At 38.4% G+C, this 19,543-nt stretch overlaps 1 protein-coding gene across 7 annotated transcripts in view; it reads left to right on the top strand.

Moving 5' to 3' along the window:
- Positions 1–19,543, top strand: part of CFAP20DC (CFAP20 domain containing) — a 300,976-nt gene that overhangs the window by 238,275 nt on the left and 43,158 nt on the right. The gene's annotated exons all lie outside the window — the stretch shown is intronic.

The raw sequence follows: 19,543 nt of genomic DNA, 5'->3' as shown, positions 1-19,543 counted from the left end.
CTTAAGCCTACCTACAGAGTCTTAGTTACTGTAATGCACTTCATTATCCAAATGCATCTGACCTGTACTGTGGGCTGTCCTACGGAGGGTGTGTTAACTATTGCATGGTGTCTGAGTTAAGACTCTTTGGTTACACACTACAAAACAGCTTAGCTAGTATTAAAAGACAGAAAGAGATAAGGAGAAAGAGTAAGAAAGACGGGTTGGCGGATGGTTGTTGAATAAGATACGGGGCCGTATTCTAGAACTCAGAGGCTGCCAGGCCCCAGGAGGGGCCTGAAACTGGAACTAGAAAGGCAAGAGGCAGCCAGGCAGTCTCTTCACTCCATCTCTGCTTGCTTCCTCTGCTCCATTCGTCTAAGGACCAGCTTTCTCTGCTCCATGGTCCACATATGGCCATTTGACAGCTCTTGAGTTTACATATCACAGTTCAACATACATGTAGAGGCTGACAGACTACGTCTGAACTTCCTTTTTCAAGAGAGAATGATTAGTGTAGCTTGGGCCAAGTACCCATTCTGGTCCAGTCAGCAATAAACAATGAACCAAGCCATGTGAAAGGAACATGGCTTCCAGGAAACCACGTAAATGGTTTACAGGACTTTTATTGGGACCCAGAATATTCATGACACAGATGAGTAAATGTTCTTTACTAGTAATGTCTTCTAAATGTTTCTATTCTGTACACCTGCTCTGGTCATTCGTTCATGTTACCTAGTAGGGTGAATTGTCACTATCATAAATAGATATACTAAAGAGTTTAAAACTGAGATTAGAATTTCAATATATATAAGAAGGTGTTTTAACATTCTTAAAATTAGCTATCTCTTGATAGGTGAACACATCACTAAGAATCTTGGAGCTCATCTAGATTTGCCTAACAAATTATTTTCTCTATGTATGAGTAAGCTTTCAAGGTAACTGGAAATCCAACTTTGGTCCAAATTATAACAAATGAAGAATTTGGGCCAGGCATGGTGGCTCATGCCTATAATCCCAGCACTTTGGGAGACCAAGGCGGATGGATCACCTGAAATCAGGAGTTTGAGACAAGCCTGGCCAACATGGTGAAACCACGCCTCTAATAAAAATACAAAAATTAGCCGGGTATGGTGGCATATGCCTATAATTCCAGCTACTCAGGAGGCTGAGGCATGAGAATTGCTTGAACCCAGGAAGCAGAGGTTACAGTGAGACAAGATGGCACAAGTGCACTCCAGCCTGGGCGACAGAGTGAGACTCTGTCTCAAAAAAAAAAAAAAAAGAACTAATTTGTAGTCTGAACAAATGAGAATGATAGTAAGATATGTTAGACAGTGGAGCCATTTGTTTCAATAAAAGGAGAAAGGGGACCTAATTCTCATAATCTCAGACAAGCCTCTGACCTCTCCAGATCTTTTTAATAATATGAATACTCTCATGTGTAAAAGCAACGACTTGAGTTGCATGCTCTCTGAGGCCAGTTCCAACTTTATGATTCTGTGACTTTTACAAGACTCATTATAGCCTTTACTTCATAAACCAGTCTCGCCATTGAAGGATCACACTACTTTTATTTCATTGTCCTGTATAGAAAACATACTTCATAAATATTGGATGGATAATTGAATAAATGAATGAATATCTAGATGTGGTAATATGCAACTTTAAATATCTCTTTTACAAATTGATTTCCAAAGATATACTGTCAAGATAGAATATTAAGTTATTCACCAGTTAGCATATCTCATGCAACCAATTAAATGTTCATTTATTTAAGAAAAATTAATTTACATTTCTGCATAATGAAATAAAAGGCCAAATTCTAAAGCCAAAAATAAAATACCACCAACCCCATTTGCCAGCAAGTTATCTACCAGTTTCCTAAAAACTTACTATGTAACCATTCAGAAAACCTGCAGATTATGTGACTTGCCTCTTGGTTCATAAATTCAGCAGCTTAGGAGAATTGGCAGGAAGGCATTATTGGGCCATAAATACAGAAGATGATAAAATTATGAGGTCAGTATATATCATCATATAAAAATGGAATAAATTGAGTCACGTAATGCATGTAATTTGACTTTAAATTGAAAGCTCTAATTCTTCTTAAGATCTGTATTTATTATATTTCTTACAATTAGTATCCCAATGCTTTGGACCCTAAAATATAGAACTTTAAATTTAAGGGACATTGATAATTAATATGAAAAAAAATATAAGAAATGAGAAGGCAATTCTCTGAAGTCCACCCTCTTGGATAAACAAGCATCTAACTTGAACCCTTGATTGAAAGTTCTGGTATGGAGGCTCTGAACATTACATAAAAAGCAGGTAGGCTCTTGGTTTCCTGAGTTAAGTGTGGCTGTGATTAGAGTAATACCAATAAGGCAGAGACGGGGTGGTGTGGACAAGCACTTCCATAGAGAGGAAAGCATAATGGTGACCTCTGGAAAATGTGGTGGCCACATGAGCCTCAGTGAGATATCTGCAACTACTCCAGAGACCGAAAATCCTAAGGTTTTTAAATTGCATAAACTAGTGCCCACATATATACATGTTTAGAGAATCACCTTTCAATTAGCTTTATTAATGTAACAGAACAACCAGTATCCCCAGTCTTTCACGCACATTTTTTTTCCTATTTCTTTTTTTTGAAGACAGTTTCACTCTGTCACCCAGGCTGGAATGGAGTGATCACTCATGCACATTTTAGTCTGGAAAGATTTTTTATTTCTGCAACATGATTATCTTCTTAGTTTTTTGTGTGTAGGATTAAAATAAAGACAATATACAATCCGCAAGGCAGGTAAATTTGGGTTTTAAAGAGTTAGCTCTAGAATGAAAATAGCTAAAATGCTGCATATATTCATATATTGTTTTTCTCACAGTAAAGTCATTCACTTTCACTCATAGGGCAGTGCTTGACATTGGATCAAGGTGGGATGCAACAGTAATCATTTTCCTCAGAAGTTTACAATCTAGGAATTGAAATATATATGGTTCACTTCATCATACCCTTGCATGTCTAGATTTGCAACAAAGCCATTTCCCCTTGTGCTGTTAGGCATGGGGTGATATTTTCCATTATTTTTTCCTAACACACTAACTAATATTTAAGCAGCATCTCAGATGCTGGGGCCCTTGCCTCCAGCGTCCACCAAACATTGTCTCTTAGGGCACTGACAGCCTCTATGACAAGGTGCAGAAATGGCTAACATAATCTCACATAATTTAGAGAAGTGTGTGGTAGGAGGAAACAATTTCACACTTCATTCATGTTGAGAAACATTTCCTAGCATGTACACTTGCATGCTGCCAAACAGAGCAAAATGGATGCCGTTTGCAGCCTCAAGTCGTTTATTTTAAAATGCCATCTATTGGTTTGTGGGGTTTAGAGCTGTCCCTTAGGCACATTTATTTAGAAGCTTATACAGACTCTTCAGAACAACGTAAGATATTCCTGCTCAGGAATGAGTTTTATGAAATAAGCTGTGATTACCTTCTGGTTGTCTATTCATAGAGATGGAGTCAATAACTAGTCTTTCGTTTCAAATGATGATTATACTTGCTATTTTTACAACTCATTGGAAAATTAGGGGGAGGAAGGAATGTAGTCAAAGGCTTTGCAAGGTTCTAAATGTTCATGGAAATATATAATACACAAAATAAATCAGAATACTCAAACAGCAAAGAATGGCATGATTTTCTAAAGTGTTTGCTCAATGATTTATCACTTATCTGTAGTTTTTAAAAATGTCATTGCAGATTGTGTTAGGGCCTGAATCCTTTGCAGCCTTGCCACATGTTTGTGTGATATAAACATACTTATAACCACAATTATCTGATGAAGCCCTGCAGTCTTTGACAAATGATTAATAACCACTGACCTCAGTTCCCGCTGGCTCAGCCGGCCTGGCCAAGGCAATCTGGTCTGTCATTGTAACCCATGTGGCTTCTCCGGACTGACAACAGTGGCATCGTTTTTTTTTTTTTTCTTTCCAATTGTCACAATGCAACCTGATGGGCATCTCTTCTATTGATTAAGATTTTTAGCTTCCCATCACAAAAGAGAGAAAATGCATAAATTAATAAAATTAAGTACAGAACTTTAATGTTCCTCTTCAAATGATTAAGTTTGGATCATTTTAAAACAAGCAAGTTGAATTTTTAACAAATAGTCCTCCTTCAAACCAAGACGTGACAGAGGACTTCCTTATTAACTAAGCAGACATTTTGTTTCTCAAAACACAGTGTTATTGCTGTTTCCTATTATCCAGATTTTTGCATTAAATCATAATGATTTGATTATGAAACCAAAGGCATCAGTTGTTGTTTTTATCATTTCTCTTGTTGGTTTCAACTAGGAAAAGATTCACTACCTCTTCTTTCATAATCCCATTCCCACAGATTTCACAACTGCTCTTTTGAGGGCCCTGATGAGGACTGATGACCTGTCAGGCTGTTCACGAAGTTCCTCTAAGGCAGGGTGCTCTGTCTCTCTCTCTCTCTCTCTGTCTCTCTCTCTCTCTCTGTCTCTCTCTCTCTCTCTCTCTCTCTTATTCCCCACCCCCACCCCACCCCACCCCAGTGTTATTCAGCACATGCCTGTCAAGGGCAGGAGTTTCTTCAGTATTTGAGTTGAGGGAGGGTGTGAGCAAGTGAGTAGGTATACACCTGGACACCATGGAAAATGAAAATCTTCATCCTAAATGTTAACCAGTTAAATTTCAGATTTTTTTTCTTGTGTCTCTGCAAGAATTGCCCTTTCCTTTCCTGGAAATAGGAGGACAGTGATATTGTTTCTTTCATAACCAGATAGAATCGTGTTTTGATGAGAGGCCCTGGTTTAGACAGAGTTTAAATCTGATTTTCATGCATGTACCACTCCCTGCTGACCCAAAGATCCATAGGCACTGGTAACCTTTGGAATGGCCCTAGTCTTTAAGACATAATAATTAATAATAGTTTCTAATATTCCTATATTCCAACGAGTCTCAAATTTATATCTCCAGTCTTGACCCTCCCTGAATTCCAAACTGATCTATGTAGCTGCCATCATACCTAAAATCCAGCCATTGAAAAGGTAACTTGATTTTCTTCTGCAAATCTTTCTTCACTTTTCTCCATCTCAGAAAATTCCATCATCATCCCTCCCCACCTTTGCTTAAGCCAGAAACCAAGGGTGATCCCTGTTCTGTCTCTCTGGATCCACCCAAATGTCCAGACTCAGCAAGTGTTCCCTTCAAACATAGTATATGCCAAATCCAGCCTGTTTTCTCTATTTTCCCTGCTATAGTCTGAGTGCAGGTTGCCATCACCTCTCACCTGGGCAAATGCCGTAAACCTCCAAACCTGCCTTCTCTGCTTCTCAGGCCTCTCTAGACTTTTCTCTGCTTAGCAACCAAGTGGTACTGACAGGCCTCAATCAGATGCAGGCATTGCTCCATGTAGAACTTACCAGTGGTTTCCCATTGCCATTGGGACCAAATTACGCTTACTCTGGCTTTTGGGGCCCTGGAAGCCCACCTCTGGGATGGTGTTTCACACCACTGAGCACCTTGCTCACTCTCTACTGGTTCCCTCTCTTTCCCTCTGATACTCCAGGCTTGGTCTCCACTTAGGAGCGCTGCCTGGATGGAGTTCTTTTACTCAAGGCTGCTTCCCAGCTGCCTCTTCCTGTCAGTAGGTTCTCCACCTAAATAAACATCCTCTCCTCAGGAGGCCCTTTCTTAGCGTCCACCCTAAAATAGCTCCTCAGTCACCTTTAGCACATTATCTTTTTTGTTTTCATCACATTATTCCACTAACTGATATTTCCTTGTTTGTCTGTTTTCTACACACACACGTGCGCTTGCGCACACACACACACACACTGCTCCTTCTCGAATGCTGAAATATAAACTGCATGCATGTGAAAATCTTATCTCACTTGTTCAGTGTCTCCCTAGTTTCAAGGGGTACACTTGCCACGCACATAGGAGACACATAAAAAATAGGTGTCGAATTCAGTGAATCTCACCACTGAAAAATGAACTCCCCTCATCTCTCTACACTAGCTACATCACTGTGTATTCCAACTAGCTGGAACCCATGAATACCTGTATACTTCTCTCCCTTAAGGGTCTCTGGTACTGGGCCCTATTCCCGTGTATAATAAATGAAACCTTTTTCATGAGTTTGTTTTAAATGATCCCTTAAAAGATATCCCGAAGATAAAATATCTGATATCATTTTACACCTTTAAATAGAGACAGTTTTCTAAAATTGAATGAGTGTGTTCACCCTCTATTCTTACTGGCAGTTGCTTCTTTGTATGGGCCTATTCACACCTATTTTATGGAGTCAGAGTACTACTTGCTAGAAATCTGGTTGGGTTGCCACTGCTGCAGAAGGTGTACTCGGTCCTCACCAGGCTAACAGAATCTGGGTAAGCAAATAGAAAAAAAGAAAACCATTATTTATATGCATACACATACATATATACACATTATATATATACATACAGGCATACCTCAGAGATATTGCAGGTTCAGTTTCAGACCACCACAATAAAGCAAAAATCACAAGAATTTTCAACTTCCCAGTGCATATAAAAATTACGTTCCTGTAGTCCCAGCTACTCGGGAGACTGAGGCAGGAGAATGGCATGAACCTGGGAGGCGGAGCTTGCAGTGAGCCGAGATCACGCCACTGCACTCCAGCCTGGGCGACAGAGCAAGACTCTGTCTCAAACAAAAAAAAAAAAAAAGAAGAAGAAAAAAAAAAGTTATGTTACTGTTCTTTAGTCTATTAAGTGTGTAATAGCATTATGCCTAAAAAGAACAATGTACATGCCTTAATTTGAAAATACTTTACTGCTAAAAACTGCTAACAGTCACTGAGCCTTCAATAAGTCATAATATTTTTACTGATGAAGGGTCTTGTCTGGATGTTGATGGCTGCTAAATGATCAGGGTGGTTGTTGCTGAAGGTTGGGGTGGCTCTGGCAGTTTCTTAAAGTAAGACAACAATGAAGTTTGCCACATCATTGGACTCTTCCTTTCATGAAAGACTCCTCTGTAGCATGCAATGCTGTTTGAAGGTGTTTTACCCACAGTAGAACTTCTTTCAAAATTGGAGTTAATCTTGCCCAACCCTGCTGCTGCTTTATCAACTCAGTGTATGTCATATTCCAAATACTTTGTTGTCTTTACAACTAGTGTTCACCTTGTCATCACCAGGAGTTGTTTCATCTCAAGAAACCACTTTCTTTGTTTGCCAGAAGAAGCAATTCCTCATCTATTCAGGTTTGATCATGAGATTACAGCAATTCAGCCACATCTTCGAGCTTTACTTCTAACTCTAGTTGTCTTGCTTTTTCTACCACATCTGTAGTTCCTTCTGACACTGAAGTCTTGAACCCCTCAAAGTCAGCTATGATGGTTGGAACTGACTTCTCCCAAACTTCTGTTCATGTTTGTATTTTGACCTCCTCCCATGAATCCTGCATGTTTTTAATGGCATCTGGAATGGTGAATTCTTTGCAGAAAGTTTTCAATTCACTTTGCCCAGATTTATCAGAGGAATCAGTACCTATGGCAGCCATAGCCTTACAAAATGTATTTCTTAAGTAATAAGGCTTGAAAATTAAAATTACTCCTTGATCCATGAGCTGCAGGATAGATGTTGTGTTAGCTGGCATGAAAACAACATTCATCTCCTTGTACATCTTCATTGGAGCTCTTGGGTCATCAGGTGCATTGTCAATGAGCAGTAATCTTTTCAAAGGAGTCTTTTTTTCTGAGCAGTAGATCTCAGTAGTGGGCTCAAGATATTCAGTAAACTATGCTATAAGCAGAAGTGCCTTCATCCAGGCTTTGTTGGTCCTTTCATGCAACACAGGCAGAGTAGGATTTATTAACAGCATCATTCTTAAGAGCCCTGGTATTTTGGGAATAGTCAATGACCATTGGCTTAAACTTAAAGTCACCAGCTGCATTCGCCCCTAACAATGGGGTCAGCCTGTCCTTTGAAGCTTTGAAGCCAGTCTTTGACTTCTGCTCTAGTACTGGAAGTCCTATATGTCATCTTCTTCCAGTAGAAGACTGTTTTGTCTACATTGAAAATCTGTTGTTTAGTGTAGTCACCTTCATCAATGATTGTAGCTAGATCTCCTGGATAACTTGCTGCAGCTTCTACATCAGTACTTGTTGCTTCGCCTTGCATTTTTATATTACAGAGATGGCTTCTTTCCTTATACCTCATGAACCAACCTCTGCTAACTCAAAACTTTTATTCTCCAGCGTCCTCACCTCTCTCAATCTTCAAAGAATTGAAGAGAGTTAGAACCTTGTTCTGGATTAGGCTTTGGCTTAAGGGAATGTTGTGGCTGGTTTGATCTTCCATCTAGACCACTCAAACTTTCTCCATATCAGCAATTAAAGCTATTTCACTTTCTTACCATTTGTGTGTTCTACGGAGTAGTACTTCGAATTTGCTTCGAGAACTTTTCCTTTGCATTCCCATCTCAGCTTTTGGTGCAAGAGGCCTAGCTTTCAGTCTGTCTTGGCCTTAGACATGCTTTCCTACTAAGCTTAACCATTTCTAGCTTTTGATTGAAAGTGACAGATTCATGACTCTTCCTTTCACTTGAACACTCAGAGTCCACTGTAGGGTTATTACCAATAATTGGCCTAATTTCAATATTGCTGTGCCTCAGGGAATAGGTAGGCCCAAGGAGGGAGGGAGAGATGGGATGAGTGGTTGGTCAAATGGAATTAGTCAGAATACACACCGCATTTATTAAATTTGCTATCTTATATGGGAATGGTTCCTGGTGTCCCAAAACAATTTAATAGTAACATCAAAGATCACTGTCACAAATCACCATAACAGATAGAACAGTAATGAAAAAAATTGAAATATTGAGAGAATTTCCAGAATGTGGCACAGAGACATAAAGTGAGTCTATGCTGTTGGATAAATGACACTGATAGACTCGCTCAACACAGGTTGCCATAAACCTTCAATTTGTAAGAACTCAGCATCTGTGAAGAACAATATAGCAAAACACAATAAAACAAGACATGCCTGTGCGTGTGTATGTGTGTTTGTCTCAAGAGCTAGAGAGAGAGAACCTGAAGCTGTGGTGCTGGTGCTCTGTCAAATTTAAGTGACTGCCTACCCCTTCTGCTCCTGGAGAGGTCCTTAGTCAACTGCTCTACCTTTAAGATAGACGTTTAAAGCACTTGATGCAAAAAGCATCCGGCTGGGCCTCTTTCCTTCCCGATCCACAGCAGAGGCAAGACCTCAGAATGGCTTTTCTAACCTCTTGAACCCTGCCTGCCCCAGAGAAAGCCTCAGTTAAGGGCACCCCTAGTAGCAAACTGAATCCCTCGAGAATCATCCTGCTTTCCACCTCTGACCACTCTTAACCCTGGACCACACCTTGCACAACTCCAGGGGGCACTATTCCCATGGGTTCCAGGAGACCCAGCAACTCACCAGCAGTACAATGTGAGTGGACAGTGCTGGGCAGCTGGTGGTCCCCTGACCCATCACTCCTCCTCCCTCCTCTGCTGTTGGCACTTGTTGACCTGCCAAGCCCACTTTCAGTCCTGGTTCTGATTATTTTTTCTACCTAAGTGAGTTTGCTCAAATTGTTTCCCTGCTCCAGTTACACTGACCCAGGCTAGGCTCCAGCTAGCCATCACAACAAATGTCTCGGTCCCCACCCCTGCCCACCTGCCCAAGATTTATTTGTCTTTACTCGCTTCATGTTCATGTCTGGACCCGCCTGCCTGAGCATCAGCTAACCCCACCCTCCAGTTTTCTTAGTTGAGACAGCTGCCTCCTCTCTGACCAGGTCTCTTTTGGGCCACTGGGACTCAGTACTTCCACCTGAGTTCCCTAGTTTTCCCTTTGTACTCCATGAAAGAATCTAAAGGCATTAGAACTAGGAAATACTAATTAATTTTCAGTTATTGTCATGTTTTCCAAAATTATAAACTCATGAAACCTATTCCCATAGGAGTTTCAGAACAATAGATCACATCTTCTCCCCTCACCTCCCAAAGGCTTCTGTGTCTGAAAAGACAAATACCTGAGGAATCTTAGCTTTTGCTATTACTTTTGTTCTTTCTATGTTTTCCTTTTTGGAGACAGGGTCTCACTCTGTCACCCAGGCCGAAGTGCAGTGGCACAATAATGGCTCACTGCAGCCTTGGCCTCCCGGGCTCAGGTAACTCTCCCATCCCAGCCTCCCATGTAGCTGGGACCACAAGCACGAGCCAAGCTAATTTTTTGTAGAAATGGGGTCTTGCCATGTTGCCCAAGCTGGTCTCGTACTCCTGGGCTCAAGCAACCCTCCCTCGCCTTGGCCTCCCAAAGGGCTGGGTTACAGACCTGAGCCACGTACCTGGCAGAATTTGACATCTTTAACCAGTGGAGAGTGGGGCTCCTGAGATTACTGAGGCCTCCCCAGCAATTGTTATCCATCCAGATGCTGAACTCAGATTACCTTTGGCCCACAACCCAGTTAAAGAAGGTAATTACCAAAGCAATTATTTACCATTCTAATGTTTTACAGTTTCAGCTTTTAATTAAAAGATTTAGCTTCCCCCTCAAGAGTAATGAGAACCTTTAAAAAAAAATAGAAGTACTAATTCTAGTTTATAACAATCACCTCCATTCTGTCTGGGGGTGGGGAGGGAATGCAAGTTGAGGTGTAGGAGAATAAGATGAACCTTAAAAATGGAAGACCATAATTATTGTTAAATGGCTACAGCCAGTCACATCCATAGACTTATGATCTCATTATTCATTTTGTAATCTAATGCAGAATAGCTTCCCTGTCATTTAAACAGGGAACCCCTACAGCATAAAGTGATTCACAGAGTGTTGTAGCTCATACTTTCCTCAATGCTCAATGAGTATTTTTTAAGTACCTACCATGTGACTTTAATGAGCTTGTGGCCTTCCAGCAGAGCCAGGTCCACACTGCATGTCATTAGGCTGTGTGTGAGCATTTTCGGGACAGTGCCAAGGAGAGGTGGAGCATCTACTGAGCCTGGGTCAGGAGAAATCACTGCTTTTCCAGAAGTGTGCCCACTCGCAGACTCTGCTTTTGTTGCCAGTTGGTTACTTCTTCCCTGTAATTTTTTTGTTTCTCTTGTTAATGAAAAACATTACATTTTGAAATTGATTAAAGTTAAAACACATAATTTTTCACTCTAGCAATGCATTATGTTTACCAGCATTCACAGCTTCATATTATGCTGTTCATTACCATATAAAAACCCACTCAGTATAATAAATACCATAGAAGTCAAACGTTCAGGCTGTTTAAGATGACTTGAAGACAAAATGGCAAACAACTTTTAGTGTATTTGACTGAATTAACACCATCATTATTGTTCTGTTGACTCTTTCTTGTCCATTGATTTTTAAAAGCCTTTAGCTCCTTTGCCATCCATTAAGACAAATCAGATGCAATTTGGTGCTCAGGACAAGAAAATGCTGTTGGATGTTGGGTGTAGGCATGCGAAAAAAAACTATATTCTGAAACAAGACTGGTTAGAAGGCAGCTTTCCACATTTTGAGGTAAACAACTTATTTGCTTTTGACTTTTGAGGTTAACAACAGCAGTGACCTTTGAATTACTGTGTGGACACTGGCTCAGTAACAAGCAAGGCCAAATGGCGATTTGTAGATGATGTACTTCGTTATCAATTATTTATGATGAAAGTAAGTGAGTTAGAATTGTACATACTCTCATATTTTTCAGTCTTTGATTCTCTTTATTTGCAGAACTAATAGGCTGAAAAGCAACTAATCCGTTGCAAGACAGAAAGAGTAAAATATTTTCTGTTGAATTAGTAGTGAACAGTTTTAAAGCAGTAGAACCATTTGTATTATCAAAATAGCAATGAACAAGAAACCTGAGATCTGGCCTGGTCTGATCTCAATACTATGATAAAATGAAAGTCTCAGCTTAAGTAAAAGTACAATATTGCTTTCAATTAAGCAGTGACATTTATGCTAATGAAACTACATTTTTCTGGGGGAGCAGCTCATCTCTAAACTACCAAAGGAATATCTTTTCCTTTACACCTTAGTAAGAGTTGAGGGTAGGGAGTGAGAATCTATACATTGACCACTAACACTGAAAGAAAATTCCATCATGATCAGTGTTTTGACTTGGTGAAGGATGCACTTTGTTTTTTTGTTTGTTTGTTTGTTTTTGCCACCTGCCCTCTTCCTACCTTTTCAACAACACTCCTATTGAAACCTGAAATTGCCTTCATTTTGGAAATACTGCTAATTCACATTAGAAGTCCAGAAAAAGTTTAGCTTCTTTTGCTGGAATAAGAGAAGAAATGGGAAGCAAACAAGAACAACCAGCCATGTGACATTCTCTAAATTTGCTTGTGAATTTCTAAATTTCAGTGCTAGCAAAAAAGAAAGTTGCAGCAAGGCATACAGTAAATGAAGATATTATGTATTAGGAAAGGAATGAATCTGTCACTTTGACGGATTGTGAGGCGAAGAGTAGATTAACAGATTACTCATAGTCAGAAGGCAGCTTGGTGTGAAAAATGTGTAGGAAATGATAAGTGCGGGTTTGTGCTGATTTAATGATATTTTTAAACTACAATAACACTCTGGTAGTATAATATAATAAAGCACTTGGCTTGCATTTTGTAAATCATCAACATATTTCCAGTTTGACCTTAAAACATTTTGGGCTATTCTCTATTAAAATATGTAGCTTTCAAATTAGAAAAAGGTACCATCTATTATAAAATACCACAGCAATGCCCTTACAGGAAACATCATTGGCTTTTAAAATCAGTTCTTCTCTAAACTAGCATTTGCAATATAAATTTTAATTATATTTTTAGCATACCAACACCACATGTACTTTTTCTTCAAGCATTTCAATCACTTACAACAAGAATTTATCTTCTAACAGCCATTTCCGGTGAAATGCTTCAAAGATGCCACTGATTTGCCTTTATGTTTTCATTGTCAGTTTTTAGTTTTGTAGTTGAGTTCATAGAGTATTTATAAATAAAACAACTATATTTTCTCACACATAGTGGATAAAAGTAGTTCAAATTTCAATTGAGTACTCTGAGAGTCTCTGCAAGAAATAAGATGAATTTCTTATTTTATTTGGTATTGTTACAAATATTTATCAGAAAGTAAAACTTTTCAGAAGTTTCTCTTTTATATAAATAAAATAGAAATTTTAATAGCACACTTGTAGTTAATTTGACAGTGATGGACTTGCCTTGCCAAAGATTTTTGGAATAAAATTTCTGTGAAGCATTGAAATAGTTTTTATTCTAATATCTTAATATTCAAAACCTAATGTAAGGCTTGGGTTGTTTAGTATTCTTTTCTCCCAGTTCACCAATAATGGCTTTACTTAAGTAGGTACAATGAAACTTGGAGTAAAATATTGCATTTACCATCTAAACATTTGTATCTAGCCCAAACGCAAATAAATATACTACTTTGGCATGTTCAGGGCTTGAATCCCAGACATGACTATGATTCAAGTTATATTTTACATATACAGTGAAGAACTTTACCAGAATTCGGCATGTTTGCTACATTTCCTCTCTTCTAACATTCTCTCAACTTGGGGTAAATAAACAATGTGAATAGTCAGTACTCTTGGTAGAAATTCTGAAATGTATGTAGCAAAAGTTGTTTGCATGTTTTCTGACTTCCTTGAAGATTTATTGTCTCTAGTAGTTACTGACACTGTTTCCCAAATATTCCCAACTCTCCAGATTTCAAATACATGGTTGTATTGCACTTCTAGATTTCCTTGTTTTGGGGTGGAGCCAACTAACCCAACTAGTTCTAGCCAACTAATTGAGCAGAAGGGCCTGTGTTATTACTTGGCAAGAACATTTAAATTGTAGGTATGAAACCTTCCAGATTATCTTTTCCTCTGACACTGTTACCAGAAACATTCAAGATGATAGTGGTTCGGTCAGCCCAGTCACTTAATGACTGTGACAAACAGAGTCCCCATACTGATCTACTGATCTGTTATAAAAACTTAACATGAGCAAGAAATTAACATTTGTTGTTTTTAAGTCACTGAGATTTGAGGGTTTTTTGTTATCAAGCATAACGTACCTTTATTCTGACTGACACAGTTACTAATTTTGACATTGAATATATGTTGTCATTGGAAATACGGCGTTTCATATATTTTCATATTTGAATGTTAAAAATTGGTTAAACTATTCAGCTCAGTATGAGATTAATTGGCTTCTAGTAGAATAAAGGGTTTCATGAGGTGGTATAATGCACTAGTTTAAAAAACTGTCTCTGGAATCAAAAGGATGGGTTTATATCCTTCTGACATTAGTTGCCCTCTCCAAGCCCCAATTAAGTTATCTAAAAATAGGGATTGTATTTTACTACCCACCTTAAAGTGTTATTGCAAAGATTAAATGAAATAATACTCATAACATGTTTTGCATAGGGCCTGGCATATGTATTTTTATTAAGTGGTAGAAAGTGATGATAGTATTGGTAAGGATATTAATAGTAATATTAGGAATAATTTTTCAAAAAATAATCATACTTTAACAGAATCAGAGAATCTTAAAGGGTTCGATGAGATCAGAGATATGATTTAACCAGCATCTCTTCAAACTTTACACATCTCTGCCAGGGAAGCAGACTCAGTGCAGCGGAAGACAGCCTGGACTATTGCTATAGTCTTCTAAGTAGCCTCCATGCATCCACATGTCCTTTTCACCACTACTTCTCTCCTTCTCTGCCGCTCTTCTGCTCTTCTGTTCATTTGCTCATGGAACCTGGGGTTTGGGATTTATATGGGTACATGATAGGGGACGTGGCAGGCCAAATGGCAACTTTTGGGTGAGAAAACAGGAATGCCTGTTCCCATTTAAGGCCACGGGTTTCCAGGCCTTTGCCAGGGAACCACCCTCTTCTACCCAGTATTTCCCTGTCTCCTGTCCATATCAAAGCTACACAACTGAGAATAAATACATATTGTATGATTCCATTCATATGGAATTCAAAAACAGACAAACTGAGCCATGGTATTAGAAGTCACTAGGCTCACTTGTAGGGAGAAGAGAGTGTAATGATTAGGAAAAGAAGGAAGGGAAGCTTTTACCTCTTGACCCAGGTGGTAGTTAAGGCTCACTGTAGGATCATTTATTGAGCCATACAGCTATGATTTTTGCATTTTTCTATGTTTACATTACACATCAATATTAACAAGAATAATTAGCATAATTATTAATAAGGATAATTGGTATAATTCTTAGTCTAAAATAGTCAGTTTGCTCCTTCTGATATTTTAATGTTTCTATATCTTTCTACCTTTTTTATAATTTATATAAGCTTTCTGTAGAATGAGACTATATTTAAGTGGAATAACAGCTCAGCAACACCATGAATAATTATGATGATGGTAGCCTGGTGATTTGAAAAAATTATTGCCTTCCTGGGAAGCCTAATTTACTCACAATAATGGTCCAATCAACAAAAGAGTTTTTATTATTTCCTCCCAATGTTTTAAAATAACATTTTACCATCATATCTGTTCAAAAGTCCATTTATCACCCATATCAGTGTTTAATCACAATATTTTTCATTAACTGAAATGTTACAATTAACACACCCTGAAAATGTTGGGAAATAAATCTAGGCAACTAAAGATCCTGTCAACTTGCTCCAGTTCCTTATTTTCTCATGCAATCAGCCAACACTGGGGGAAATTGAATTGTCATTCACCTCACAGAGCCTTTTTAGCATATCATTGTTTTATTTGACTTGTGAACAGAAAGGTATAACAAAACTTTGAAAAGAAAATGGAAATCAGTACATAAATGAGGTATCTGATAATCTGACACAATAATGAAAATGATACCCAGTAGTTATTCTTTACAAAAGCCCAGAGAGCTAAATTAAAGCACTAAATTAAATCCAACCTACTCTTTCTGCACCATTAAGTCCCATCATTCCACAGAAAGATTTAGATGGTTTTATTTTGTATTCTAATTTTAAGGCAATTATTCTCTCCTTAAAGTTAGAAAAGCCTCAAAGTTTTTTGCTCTTGATTTGCTAATGACTTAGTTACAAAGCATTTAACCTACAGTTGCCTTATAACTCTCTAAAAGGTGTTATATAAAGTTGCTTGGAAGTGAACTTTTTTCTGTAATTTTAAACAATAATAACCACTAACGCTATTATGGGGTGGTGAGTTTTACTGTGTGGCACTGTATGGAGTTTACTCATTTTATGTTACAGTTGACCCTTGAACAACATGGGTTTGAGCTGTATGGGTTCACTTACAGATTATGATACAAATTTTTTCCAACCCATTTTTCAGAACGTGGGTTCTGCATGGCCAACTTGAGGATTTTGGTATATGTGGGGAGGAGGAAATGAAACCTAATCCCTGCTCCTACTGAGGGATGACTGTAGTTTATTTAATCCCTGCCACACCCGTCGGGTCAGTTCTCTTATTCCCATATTCCAGATGTGGAAACAGAGACACAGAGTTTGGCTCAAAGGTCGCAAGGCTAAAAGGAAGTTTAAGCTGAGATTAAAAACTGTGCAATTTATATATTAGATTAGTGCCCTAAATGTGTGTCTAATATACAGTTCCACATTGGATTGTCAAGGTGTTTTCCACTGTGGTGGTGGTAGTCATTGCCGTTGCTACAGTCCCAGCCTAGCCACGTGTTCATCCGGACATGCAGCATGGGAATATGTTAGCATCCCATTTTGTGACCAGCCAAGTCTTGCTGAGATTTAGGAAAGTCATGCTAGAAGTTGAGGTGATAATTTAAAGGTAAGAAATTGTTCTCGTTGATTTGCTCCCCGTTACTTCTCATACAGTGATGTCCACATTAGAAGCTCAGAAATGTCTGTGGATTCTCACCAATAGGATTCCCCTGGTAACCATGGTTTAAATGTGAATTTAATTTGTTCATCTGAGGGGCCCATTATATTAGAAACATCCATCTCCAATAGACGGCCCCAAACTGACCATGCTGTGGTTCCCTTTCTCACTGCGTGCTCAGAATCTGTCTGTATGCAATGAGTTGGAGTTTCGTTTTGTTTTGTTTTGTTTTTCAGGGTTTTCTTCTTCTTTCTTTTTTTTTCCTTTTTTTTTTTTTAAATTATACTTCAAGTTCTGGGATACATGTGCAGAACGTGCAGGTTTGTTGCATAGGTATACACATGCCATGGTGGTCTGCTGCACCTATCAACCCATCATCTACATTAGGTATTTCTCCCAATGCCATCCCTCCCCTAGCCCCCTACCTGCTGACAGGCCCCCATGTGTGATGTTCCCCTCCCTGTGTCTGTATGTTCTCATTGTTCAACTCCCACTTAGGAGTGAGAACATGCAGTGTTTGGTTTCCTGTTCTTTTGTTAATTTGCTGAGAATGATGGTTTCCAGCTTCATCCATGTCCCGGCAAAGGACATGAATTCATACATTTTTATGGCTGCATAGTATTCCATGGTGTATATGTGCCACATTTTCTTTATCCAAACTATCATTGATGGACATTTGAGTTGGTTCCAAGTCTTTGCTATTGTAAATAGTGCTGCAATAAACATACGTATGCATGTGTCTTTATAGTAGAATGATTTATAATCCTTTGGGTATATACCCAGTAATGGGATTGCTGGGTCAAATGGTATTTCTGGTTCTAGATCCTTGAGGAATCGCCACACTGTCCTCCACAATGGTTGAACTAATTAACACAATGAGTTGGAGTTTTAATGAAATCTTGTATCAGCCTTACTCTGTGCTAGAGCTGTTAATAAGAAATACTCATCAAATCTTTTATTTTAAAATTACTTTTATATTTTATAGCACTGTTTGCTATCTGAAATAATATTCTTTCTTTGTATATTTAAAGTAATGCCCCCTCTTATCTACAGGGGGTACATTCCAAGACTCCAGTGGATGCCTAAAACAACAGATAGTACCAAACCCTATATATGCTATATTTTTTCTCTATATGCATACCTGTGATAAAGTTTAATGTATAAATTGACACAGTAAGATATTAACGAGTAACTAATAATAAAATAGAATAATTATAGCAATATACTGTTCATAACTTCACAGAACATTTATTCTTACCATAGATCTTAGCAACCTCAGTATATGATTTTTTTCTTTCCTTATCAAGTCAGGAACTTTTGCGGTTTTTACTTAAAGGAAACACTTTGAAGCTTCTCTTTGGCATATCTTAATTGCCAGCATCACTATTCTTGCTCTTTGGGGCCATTATTAAGTAAAATAAGAGTTACTTGAACACAAGCACTATGATACTATCATCACAGTCGATCTGATAACGGAGACGACTACTAAGAAACCAATGGGTGTGGATACACCAGAAAAGGGATTCATGTCTGGGGCAGGACAGACAGGGACAGCACAAGATTTCACAAACTCAGAACAGTACTAGATTTAAAATTTATGAATTGTTTTATAAAATTTATAAATGAAATTTATAAATTAATTTATAATTAAATTTATGAATTGTTTTATATGAATTTATAAATTAAATTTATAAATATGAATTTATAAATGGACAATTGCTGGAATTTTCCATTTAATATTTTTGGACCATGGTTGACCTCAGATAGCTAAAACCACAGAAAATAAAACCAAGGACAAGGAGGGACTACTGTATTTACTGTCTGCCTCCACCTCTGGATCATAAACTCCATGGGAGCAGAGATTCAGTGTTTTTGATACCACTCTTGTCAATACCTAGAACACAAGTATAAAGTGGGATAGAGCAGGCATTCAAGTAGTTTTCTTAATGTTTTCAAAGATATCACCACGGAGGAAATATAATTTTCCACAACCTGCATGAGTTGTTAGTTGGGATGGACCCTGTAATAAAAGAAAGATTAGCAAGAGAAAAACAAGTTTATTAACATTTGCACCACACATCCTGTGGGAGAAACCTCAATGAAAAGTAACTCAAAGCAGTGGCTTAGAACTCTGGCTTACGTAACGTCTTTCACAAAGAACAGTACATTTGTGGAGAAACAACAGGACAAATGTAAGCAGCTTTCAGCTTCCAAGGGCCAGAAACTGTGAGAAGGTAAATATATGGGAGGAAACTAATGGAGCGAGGTTTCCTTGCAGATTCCTCTGTGGCCATCTCTGAGCTCCTAAAAGTCTAGAGTTGTCTCCAGTAAAGGAGACTTGATACCCTGTCTTTAGGCAGGTAAGGGGGAAAGTAGAGAGAGTTTTTCCTGTGCTTGCTGCTTCTTAATTGCCTTTGATTTCAAAACAACTTTTAGGTCAAGGAGGCATATTTGGGGGGGACATATTTTGGTTTCCTTCCACATGAAGCAAACCTGTTATGGGAGGGAGGCAGTGACTTCCCCTACATCTTCAATGATACTATGTTTTTCTGAGATGAGAAGTCTTTATTCTATGCATATCCTTCTGTTGGGTATCAGTTTCTGTTTTAAACCGATACATAATATTTTACATTTATGGAGTACATATGATAGTTTGTTACATGTACAGAATGT

Source organism: Rhinopithecus bieti, unplaced genomic scaffold, assembly GCF_001698545.2.
Source record: "Rhinopithecus bieti isolate Rb0 unplaced genomic scaffold, ASM169854v2 scaffold_21649, whole genome shotgun sequence".
Lineage (NCBI taxonomy): Eukaryota > Metazoa > Chordata > Mammalia > Primates > Cercopithecidae > Rhinopithecus > Rhinopithecus bieti.
The sequence above is the reverse complement of the archived record's forward strand: the minus strand, read 5'-3'. Positions and strand labels throughout refer to the sequence as shown.